Raw genomic sequence first — 12,298 nt, 5'->3', positions numbered from 1 at the left:
TTCAGAATTTTCCACAGCTTATTGTGATCCACAGAGTCAAAGGCTTTGGCATAGTCAATAAAGCAGAAATAGATGTTTTTCTGGAACTCTCTTGCTTTTTTGATGATCCATTGGATGTTGGCAATTTGATCTCTGGTTCCTCTGCCTTTTCTAAAACTAGCTTGAACATCAGTGATTTCACGGTTCACGTATTGCTGAAGCCTGGCTTGGAGAATTTTGAGCATTACTTTACTAGTACATGAGATGAGTGCAATTGTGTGGTAGTTTGAGCATTCTTTGGCATTGCCTGTCTTTGGGATTGGAATGAAAACTGACCTTTTCCAGTCCTGTGGCCACTGCTGAGTTTTCCAAATTTGCTGGCATATTGAGTGCAGCACTTTCATAGCATCATCTTTCAGGATTTGAAACAGCTCAACTGGAATTCCATCACCTCCACTAGCTTTGTTTGTAGTGATGCTTTCTAAAGCCCACTTGACTTCACATTCCGGGATGTCTGGCTCTAGATGAGTTTTCACACCATCGTGATTATCCAGGTTGTGAAGATCTTTTTTGTACAGTTCTTCCATGTATTCTTGCCACCTCTTCTTAATATCTTCCACTTCTGTTAGGTCCATACCATTTCTGTCATTTATCAGATGAACTAGTACTAGTATATTCATTTCAAACTTTTCAGTGGATGATAGTCAAACATTTGTGAATGTACTTTAAATAGTTTTAAATAGGTATAGTTTAATATACTCACTTTCAGGACTTGGTCCCAAAATAGTTTAAATTTCATCATTTTGAGCAAACATACATCTGGGAAACCTTCGGAAAACTTACCTTGCTAAGTTGCTTCAGTCGTGTCCAACTCTGTGCGACCCCATAGATGGCAGCCCACCAGGCTCCCCCATCCCTGGGTATTCTCCAGGAAAGAACACTGGAGTGGGTTGCCATTTCCTTCTCCAATGCATGAAAGTGAAAAGTGAAAGTGAAGTCACTGAGTTGTGTCCAACTCTCAGCGACCCTATGGACTGCAGCCTACCAGGCTCCTCAGTCCATGGGATTTTCCAGGCAAGAGTACTGGAGTGGGGTGCCATTGCCTTCTCCGAAACTTACCTTAGTGAGCTATAATAAAAAATGATAATGAAGAAATATTCATGTTTAAAGCCAAATTTTTTTATGATGAATATTGCCCCAAATAATGATGGCTAGCCAGTCTATGTATGACACTCTCTTCATCCATACAGAAACAAAAAAGAAAAGACATAAACATAGTAATTCAGATCATTTTGCTCAGTTTTGAAAGAAAGGTGATTTTAGTATATCTTACAGTGACTGCTGAATAACTGAACTGCACAGCAGCAGAATCTGGCTCTGTCATTTCTTTCATTTTGAAATACTGACAATAACTAAAAGGTCATTAGCAGAAAGAAGATTCACTGTCACCTCTAAATAAGACATGAAGTAAACAATTTGGAAGCCTTCAGCATGACGAGTAATACCTATGTTGCTCCTGTTGTTCAGTTGCTAAGTCATGTATGCCTCTGCATCCCCATGGACTGCAGCATGTCAGGCTTCCCTGTCCTTCTCCATCTCCCAGAGTTTGTTCAGATTCATGTCCACTGGGTCAGTGATGCAAATATCTATATGTTAATATAGATATTATAGATAGGTACACATATCTATATGTAACATCTACATGTTAGTACAAAACCCCACTAGCTAGTTACTCAGGACCCTAAAAAGTCTTAGGTTACTCTCAGACAAATTACTGTTCTAGTGAAAAACATTAAGAACACAATCTCTTCAAAATAAAGTTTCCATTTAGGTGCAATCAGCAAGGCTTAATTAGAAAACATGAATAATTGAACATGCTTGCTGCTCTCTCTGAGTGATGGAGAAGCAGCTTCTTGTTAGACAAAAGGGCATGTTGTACTGAATCATTCTCAAACGATTCCCCCCTCTGATGGCAACCTTTTCAGTGATAATTCAAATGAATGCCCTCTGAGCAAATGCTATAAATATAGGTCTTCAGTTGGAACAGAAGAAGACAAACAAAAGAAAACATAACAAAAATTCCCACAATCTCTACATAAGGCCAAGTTTCTGAAAATATAAGAGAGAAGGGGAAAGGAAACGGTATGGATTGAAAACAAGTTAGAATGTTGATGTCTTCAGAGAATTAATCATTCTAGTGAACAGTATTAACAGATCAGGCTCACAAATATTCTCTGCTGGAGCACAGTTTGAAAACAGGCATCTGTTTTTCATTGTATGTACGTCCCTCCCTTGTATGCTAATAGAGCAAATGCTCAGTGCTTCCCTACCATCCCTGAAGACTGTTTCAGCTTCAGTATGTTTAGGTGTTCTTTAAAAAGTCAAATTAACCTAAGAACTTTTTAAAAGAGAAAAACTGATTTAGGAAGCTTCATTGAGGCCTTCGCAATGGCCCTTCAGTTCAGTTCAGTTCAGTTCAGTCGCTCAGTCATGTCCGACTCTTTGCGACCCCATGAACTGCAGCATGCCAGGCCTCCCTGTCCATCATGAACTCCCGGAGTTCACTCAGACTCACGTCTATCAAGTCCGTGATGCCATCCAGCCATCCTCTGTCGTCCCCTTCTCCTCCTGCCCCCAATCCCTCCCAGCATCGAGTCTTTTCCAATGAGTCAACTCTTCACATGAGGTGGCCAAAGTACTGGAGTTTCAGCTTTAGCATCATTCTTTCCAAGGAAATCCCAGGGCTGATCAAAGCCTCTTGATGAAAGTGAAAGTGAACAGTGAAAAAGTTGGCCTAAAGCTCAACATTCAGAAAATAAAGATCATGGCATCCGGTCCCATCACTTCATGGGAAATAGATGGGGAAACAGTGGAAACAATAGCCATTACAGATGCTAATAAGAGCAATTAAGAATATCAGCAAAAAACTTGAAAGAAAAAAAAAGGTCTAACTATTATTTCAATGAGGTAAAATTTTTTTAAGTTATTGCAAATGAATTTTTAAAAATCCTTTGGATGGTTATTTAGAATGGGATGAATATAATAGACATTTATGTGATTATATTACTACACTTTACCTGAAGTTGGCTTCCCTGGTGGCTCGGACTGCAACGCAGCTGCCTGCCATTTTGCAAGACACCTAGGTTTGAACCTTGGGGCAGAAAGATCCCCGGGAGAAACGAATGACTACCCACTCCAGTATTCTTACCTGGAGAATTCCGTGGACATAGGAGCCTGGCAGGCTACAGTCCATAGGCATAGGGTCACAATAAGTCAGACAGATTGAGTGACTAACACTTTCAAAATGTCACAGAAGAATTAGTTGAGGTGATTAAGAATATATCCATTGTTAAGCAGTATATGAATGAACTCAAAAGATGTGTAGGCACAAATACACCCAAATATCTAAAAACATTAGCAACAACAAAAACTGCCAAAATATAATAAAAAATAAAAAGACAGGTATTACCTACTTAGCTAGTAGTTAATAGCTAACTCACTAAGCACTGATTTCCCTGGGTCCATGCACAACACTGCTAATTCTCTTAGTTTTGTTGTTTTTATTCTCTTTTCCTATTCAGAGCCACATGTTGTCTTCTTGGATCCCCTGTTGATGGGGAATACTAGCCAATGGAGCCTCATCTCTTTGTGTGTTTATTAGTTTGTCTACTGTAATGAGGAATTACAATCCACTCCCCAAAAGATACAGCCACTGCTACTGTAATTTTTCTTGGTGACCCTGCATGGCGCTCCATGCCCTCTCTATAACCTTCCATTATATTACCTTTGCCTCTCTCAACTTCTTGTTAGGTAGTTAGGATAGGAAAAGGAGTTCAAAACCGCGGTGGCTAAAAGACAAAGAAGGGAAAGGCCTGCAAAATTAGAAGAAAGGAAGGTCCGAGGACCAGAGTGAGGACCACAGGTAAAATAAACAGCACCCTGGCTGGCCCAGTTTACATAGGGCAGGCCCAAGGGGAGGAGAAAAAACATATAAAAAGAGGCCAATATTAGGCTGGAGGCCTCTCTTCTCTTCACGTCTATTGGGTTGGCATGCCCTCACACCTCCAGGATGTATTTTCCTTTACTTTCTAAATGAAACTGAGCTGTAACATGGAGCTGTAACACTGGTCATTCCGAGGGCTGTAACACTGGTCTGTCGCTTCAAATTTTTGTTGTGATGAGCCTGAACCAAGGAAATTACAAACTCCCCTGACACTTCTCTTTCCATGTTGTGTGCTATGCCTCTGGACTCCTGGACTTGAAGAAGGAGACATTAAAGTACACCTTTAAAGCCTAAGATTCATGGAGGTCACAGGACAGTTTTTTCTCATTGCTAATACTAACCTTGACTGAGCCCATCTCAGTGAGACTAGTACACACTGACTAATGCTACTTTTGCTTTCTTGGGTCTCTCAGCCCTTCCGCTTGCTTCTCTCAGCATTCCTAGAACAGCCAACACAATTGAAGTTAGAAATAACTTTCCAGGAACTTCATTTTATTTTATTTTTTTCTTTTTATTTTATTTTATTATTATTTTCTTTAATTTTAAAATCTTTAATTCTTACATGTGTTCCCAAACATGAACCCCCCTCCCACCTCCCTCCCCATAACATCTCAGTGGGTCATCCCCATGCACCAACCCCAAGTAGTTCCTCACACAGGCCTCAGAGATCTACCCCTATCTCTGCAACTTCGTCTTCAAACTCTAGGATGCCAGGATGGGACATTTCCACAAAGTAACTGCGTAGAAAGGACCTTGAAACACCTTCAAATTTTTATCCCAGAAATTTGAACCACACACAAAAAATTCATCAGCCAACTCCCCTTTACTTACTGCCATCCTTGAACATTTTTATGCATGAAATTTTAAAAGCAATCATTCAAAATACCTCAATTTGGAGAGACAGAATAGCACAGGAGTTCAGAATGCCTACTGACCAAAAATTGGAATGCCTGAGATTTCACAATCAAGGCTGCTACTTCCTACTTAAATAATTATCAAGTCACTTTACATCTTTATGTTTCAATTTCCACACCTGTAAAATGGTGCACTATTTCTCTTGAGGTTAATAGGAGAAATAAATGTGTTTAATTATGGAAAGTGCTTAGAAAATGCCTGCCACATAATAAGCACTGTGCTAAGTATTAATAGGAAACAGTTGGATATTAATCTCTTTTTTTTTTTGCTAATTCACTGAATACTTTTTTAGGCATTTTAAGTTCTGCAGTATATTTTTTTAAACAAAGAATTGCCAGCTTATATCAAAGATCTTTTCCAATATTAAATATATAAATTACTTAAAAATTTCCTTGGGTAACTATGTCTTTGAAACTTAAGCAAAGCTTTTCTTAAATTATTTACAATTAAGAGGATTTAGGAGTACTTTGTCCTTGAATTACCTAAGACAACTCTTAGATATGATAGAATAATTACTTTTAAAAATTTTTACTGACTATATCCATATCTTACAATATAATTTCATTTTCAAACTAAGTAGATATTTATCTTATATTACTTTTTTCTGGCCCTATTACTGCTATATGCAATGTTTATCTTTAATAACTATTTACAATTATTTCTAGGAAGAAGAAGAAAATGTTCAAATTTGTTGTTTCTGCTAATGAAATCCTATGTGGATAAATGAATCTGATATTTTTTCTCAATTCAATTCATCTTACATGTACTATCATATAGCCTGAAGTACAAACAAAAACTATAAATATGAACACACATTCCTTAGCTTATAATAACTATGATATGTTTCCTGTAAAGAACATATAACTTACCAAGACAACAGTTTCAGAAATCATTCCTTCAAAAAGAAATTATTTAGAAAAAATACAATCTTAGATTTGGAAAAGAGCTGAGGATGTCAAATATTCCCCTCAGTATATCAATGGCTATAAGGCATCCTTTTTTCCTAACAATCATTGACCTTGCTCAAAAATACCTGGGGTCAGGAACTTGTTATTTAGTAAGACACCCTATACCATTGCATCTATGAAAAATTCACACTGAGTCAGAACTCAGCTCCATGTCATTTCCCTCCATAAATTCTACTTCTGCCATCTGAAGTAAGAAGCAAGTGTGTTATCTTAAGATATATCTTATGATATGATGTCCAGTTTCTAACTATTGTAATTGTCATTCTCTAATCATGTACTTATTTGCTAGTTTCCCTCTGAAAATCTCAAAGCAGTCTCAAAATCCTTTCTCATTTCATTTTAGACATAAAACATATCAATTTAATGAAACACATAGTTAAAACTCAGAGGTTACATTTATTTTTCTTTTTCCTATTCTGCTTCTTTAGCAGTTTCCTTCAACAATAGTAGCAAAAAAAATACATATTGAATACATTTAGTCCAAAATTTAGAATGACCTGTTTTAGTATATCCTCGAATCTAAAGAACACCTTTAAGGTCTTTGTTTTTCATAATACCATCAAACACTAGGTTATTGGTTTTGAAGTTCATTCCTCTACTTATCAAGATTTATTTGTGGCTGAAATTCACTTCTCTGGACTTTCTATTATTGGGCAAATCAGTTCTAAAGTGAGCAGTGAAGATGTTGTACACTATTGTAAGATTAAGAACCAGGAAATGAATCTGATTAAATGCATTTCTCAAAGTTGGAAATAACAATGAAACACAAAATATTCTCTGCTTTGTAGCTTGTGAGAAATTGAGCACAAGTCTTCTCAAAACTTCCCCCAGTACCTCATCTCTGAATGAATAGTTACGTATCTTCTATCTTTAGTCTCTCTTAGTGAAATCCCAAGAGTAGATTATATAAGTATGGTGATAAATATTTAAGAGGTGATGTCACAAAAGCTGTCACACTCAGGATTTCAGGTGATTGCTTTGTATCTGGAGAGCATAATAATAGAGGCTACTCATCTACTTGTGGGGATTAGAGAGAGAAGGTGAGGAATGATTATAACCAAGAAAAAGAGGAAAATGTAAACATACTGCTTTTTGGAATTTGAAATAATCGTGATCTAGCCAAGTTGATTTTTACAAAAATTGCATGAAAACACCAAAAATCGAATGATATGAGATTGCTGAATTGCTTTTAGCAATGGTGCTTGTGGGATTTTGGGGGAGAACCTGTTGTGTTTAAATAAAGTTAATGTTGGTGAATCACAAAATTATGGGAAGAGAAATAGACATTCTGATCATTTTGTACTGTGAAGTACATGTTTTATGCATTTATGAAAATGCTTCCATAAATTAAACAGTATATTAAAGAATCAGAGAAAAGAAAAACATTTTATTCAAACCAGTTGTGTTTCATTTCCCAGTTTTATTATATAGCATGGAAAGGTAATTTAAGATTCATAACTAAATCCTGTCTTGCAACAGAGAACAATCTTCTATTCCATCTTTAAACATTTTTAAAATGAAAAATATGTATTTTACTGAGAATGATTTTACATCTTACACTAAACTTTGGCTCTTTATGTAACATTTTGGCCAGAAATCCTGAGCTTTACCCTGTGTACTTTCATTTATCTGGTACAACCTAATGATAGTTCTGCAACAATTTAGGCAATATGGAATGATGCTAAAGCTGAAACTCCAGTACTTTGGCCACCTCATGTGAAGAGTTGACTCATTGGAAAAAACCCTGATTCTGGGAGGGATTGTGGGCAGGAGGAAAAGGGGACGACAGAGGATGAGATGGCTAGATGGCATCACCGACTCGATGGATGGGAGTTTGGGTGAACTCCAGGAGTTGGTGATGGACAGGGAGGCCTGGCGTGCTGCGGTTCATGAGGTCACAAAGAGTCGGACACGACTGAGCTACTGAACTGAACTGAGTTAAAAAAAAAAAAAGGATTTCCAGTTAAAGTGAAGCAAAGTTCTACTGAGGGTTTTGGCACCATTTGCAGTAATTTCCAAGTGAAACAGGCAAGTGCTAATGTTACCAACTCAAAGATGGTTAGGTACTGTTCTGAAGGCAACTATCACATGCAACTTGAAAAGAATCTTAGAACTTAGTTTAGAATTTTCATGATACCTGGGAGAGAATTTGATTCCAGATTATGTCTGAGCACCTCAGAAAAGAAATAATATAATTACATGTGGTACAATTAGAGTTCAAACTTCTTATTTGTATACTAGGAAAACAAAATCAACTAAAAAAGGAAATGGATCCTTTAATCTTAATGTTATATATGATATTGATTGATCATCCTTTGCTTTGTTGTTGTTGTTTTTCAGTTTCTAAATTGAGTCTAATTCTTTGCAACCCCATAGAGTACAGCATACCAGGCTCCTCTGTCCTCCACTATCTCCTGGAGTTTGCTCATATTTATCTGTTGAGTTGGTGATGCTGTCTACCATTGCATCCTCTGCTACCCTCTTCTTTCGCCTTCAGTCTTTCCCCAAACCAGTGTCTTTTTCAAGGAGTTGGCTCTTCACATCAGGTAGATAAAAGTATTGGAGCCTTAACGTCAGTCCTTCCAATGAATATTTAGGATTGATTTCTTTAGGATTGACTGGTTGCTATTCTTGCAAGACTCTCATGAGTTTTCTCCAGCACTACAACTGGAAAGCATCAGTTATTTGGGGCTCAGCCTTCTTTATGTTGATCAGCCTTCCAACCTAGGTCAGGGGAGGGCTCATCTTCTGGTGTCATATCCTTTCGTCTTTCTCATACTGCCTATGGGGTTCTCCAGGCAAGAATACAGGAGTGGTTTGCTATTTTCTTCTCCAGTGGATTATGTTTTGTCAGAACACTTCACTATGACCTGTCTGTCTTAGGTGCCCCTGCACAGCATGGCTTATAGCTTCATTGAGTTATTCAAGCACCTTTGCCATAACAAAGTTGTGATTCATGCATTCTTTGCTAGTCTTGTCTATTTGTATGCCATTCTGGTCAACTGAGTATGACACTACATTTGGCACTATTAGGAAAAGTACAATATGGCTTTTACTTTCTTCAATAAATAACCATATTTCAAGAGGATCATTCAAAGTTGCCTTCTTGGACTATAAATACAGCCCAAGGGCCCAGTTACTAGTAACCTATATTCTCTAAACACTATGTGAATGTGCAGTTTACAATTTTTAATCCTAATCTGTGCAATGGATCACTAGAATTTTGTGTAAATTATTATTTAATCTCTTCAGATAGAGACTACTAATGTCTAGCTAACACATAATGGAAAAAATACCACTAATCACCAACTCTGGGGAATTAATCTAAAGAAAATAATTCAACAAAAGAAAAGTAAATGTAAAATTATAATTATACATTATTTATAATAATTAAATATTGTTTATAATTGCAAGCCATTGTAAATATTCTATGTCCAGCAACAGAGAAATACTTAAAGATTTTTGAGCATCTGTTGAGATGATTATTATTAGACATCAAATTATATTTATGAACATAACTTATAATTATACACATAACTCTTGAGAGTCCCTTGGACTGCAAGGAGATCAAACCAGTCAATCCTAAAGGAAGTCAGTCCTGAATATTCATTGGAAAGACTGATGCTGAAGCTAAAACTCCAATACTTTGGCCACCTGATACGAAGAACTGACTCATTGGAAAAGACCCTGATGCTGGGAAAGATTGAAGGCAGGAGGAGAAGGGGACGACAGAGGATGAGATGGTTGAATGGCGTCACCGACTCAATGCACACGAGTGTGAGCAGGCTCTGGGAGTCAGTGATGGACAGGAAAGCCTGGTATGCTGCAGTCCATGGGTTTGCAAAGAGTCAGACACAACTGAGTGCCTGAACTGAACTGAACTGATAATTATGAAGATACTTATGAAATAATGTGAACTGATAAAGGCATAATATGATAATGATATAAGAAATAAGTAGGCATGTGAAATTAAGTGGAAGGACAAATGGACTTAGTCTTGAGAGGATTTTTGTAATTATAAATAGATTTTTTCCTTTAAAAATGTTCTATACTAATGTTGTTACATATATATATATATATATATATTTATATGATTTTATAGTGCATAAAGTCAGTCCAGTCATCTGGTTTGCAATAAGACAGAAACTGCAGAAGCCTAGCTCTGTCAGAAAACTGTCCATGCCCTGTGAATGTCTAATTAAAATCATAAGACTAATATAAGTTTGACTTTACTCTCTTCTAGGTAAGTATTGCACAATCAACTAGGAAATGAGATCTCTTGTTGTATATGGAGGGAAAAGAGCCAAAAAATATATAGATAATAACATTCTATTAAAAATTGAGCCATAGGTGTGCACATAAATAAAATTAATACTATTATTGAGCCTGTAGTTGCCCTTCATTTTGCCTTATATTACTTATGTCACTTAATTGCTACAATTATGTTACATGATTGCCATATTGTCAACTCCATTTCATAGGTGAGGAAATGAATCCCTAAAGAAATTAAATGACTTGCCTGAAATTATAGAGCAAATAAATGCCCTAATCAGATTCTGAAGGAGATCAACTCTAGGATTTCTTTGGAAGGAATGATGCTAAAGCTGAAACTCCAGTACTTTGATCACCTCATGCGAAGAGTTGACTCATTGTAAAAGACTCTGATGCTGGGAGGGATTGAGGGCAGGAGAAGAAGGGGACGACAGAGGATGAGATGGCTGGATGGCATCACTGACTCGATGGACGTGAGTCTGAGTGAACTCCAGGAGTTGGTGATGGACAGGGAGGCCTGGCGTGCTGCGATTCATGAGGTCTCAAAGAGTCGGACATGACTGAGCGACTGAACTGAACTGAACTGAATCAGATTTAAAACCATATCTGTCTAACTAAAGGGACTGTTATCCCCATACTGTACATTTACACATTTACTCCACAGAAATACTGAGTATGCTGGGAGGTGGAAAGAGGTAGAAGTTACAGTGTAGTTTTGTTGTCAGATTCAAATTGTTCATTGTGAGCATAAATGCAACCATTTACTTCTGCCAGTTTCAGATTCTTCTTGGTGAAATGAAAACAATTGGATTACCTTTCTTTTTCCTCCAAAGGATTATTACCAGGTTTAAAGATATAAAACGTGTCCTTTGCTCCACTGATTCAGCCAGTACTCATTATACAGCTACTTTGTACCAAGCCTTCAGTTCAGTCGCTCAGTCATGTCCGACTCTTTGCGACCCCAGAATCGCAGCACGCCAGGCCTCCCTGTCCATCACCAACTCCTGGAGTTCACTCAGACTCACGTCCATCAAGTCAGTGATGCCATCCAGCCATCTCATCCTCTGTCGTCCCCTTCTCCTCCTGCCCCCAATCCCTCCCAGCATCAGAGTCTTTTCCAGTGAGTCAACTCTTCACATGAAGTGGCCAAAGTACTGGAGTTCCAGCTTCAGCATCATTCCCTTCAGGGAGGGCCTAAAGATACAAAGATAAATCAGTGTAGGAAGACAGAAAAACATTAATTAAAATACTTATGTAAATCAATCACGATTACCAAAAGTCTTAAGTACCATGAAAGAAAAATAAAACAGGGCAGGGTCTTTAATAATTCAGAGGGTAGAAAAGTCCTCCTCAAGGAAGTATTATGTCATCCATATCTGAATTACAAGAAGATAATTAATACACAGAAAGTGTGAGGGAGACTTTCTGACAGAGGGCAGAATGTGTTAAGACCAGAAGCAGAAAGAAGTGCGTTTGAGGAATTAAGATAAGGCAAATAAGTGACATTTTGCCCCTGAAGCTGAGCAGCTGCATAAAATGATATTTGAGAGAAAAGCAAGGGTTAGATATTGAGCCATTTAGACCCTTTAAAGATGTTCTTTTGAGGAAAAGTAGTGATGAGCTGTTCAAAGATTTTGAGTAGAGGACCTAATCAGATTTGGGTTTAAAAAGAATTGAGAAACTATGTGAGAGGTTTGGATTTTGTGGATGTAGGGTGATAAAATTGCCAACACAGAGTTTGAAGTAGGAGAGGCAGGTAGTTTAGATGACGGCTGAATTCTGAGGATTTCCAGTATTTAAAAGTTGGCTCAAGGAAAATCAGTCAAACAAACTCCTTGACAGGGAGCAGCTGACAGAGGGGAAGGAGATTCAAGGCTGGCCAGGGCACTGAAGCCAACAGCTACGTTTCAAGGCAGCAGTGGTTAATGGTGCCAAGTGCAGGTTAAATATCAAGTGAAATTGGAAATAAAAAGTGCCATTGGATTTAGGGATGTTGAACTTACTGTAATGGAAGATAATTTCTTTGTTTTTATTATGCCCAGGGATTTAGGTTTCAGTTCAGTTCAGTTGCTCAGTCGTGTCCAACTCTTTGAGACCCCATGAATTGCAGCACATCAGGCCTCCCTGTCCATCACCAACTCCCGGAGTTCACTTAAACTCA

This window comes from Capricornis sumatraensis, chromosome 17 (genome assembly GCF_032405125.1).
Source record: "Capricornis sumatraensis isolate serow.1 chromosome 17, serow.2, whole genome shotgun sequence".
NCBI classification, from domain to species: domain Eukaryota; kingdom Metazoa; phylum Chordata; class Mammalia; order Artiodactyla; family Bovidae; genus Capricornis; species Capricornis sumatraensis.
This window is presented reverse-complemented; position numbering follows the sequence as displayed.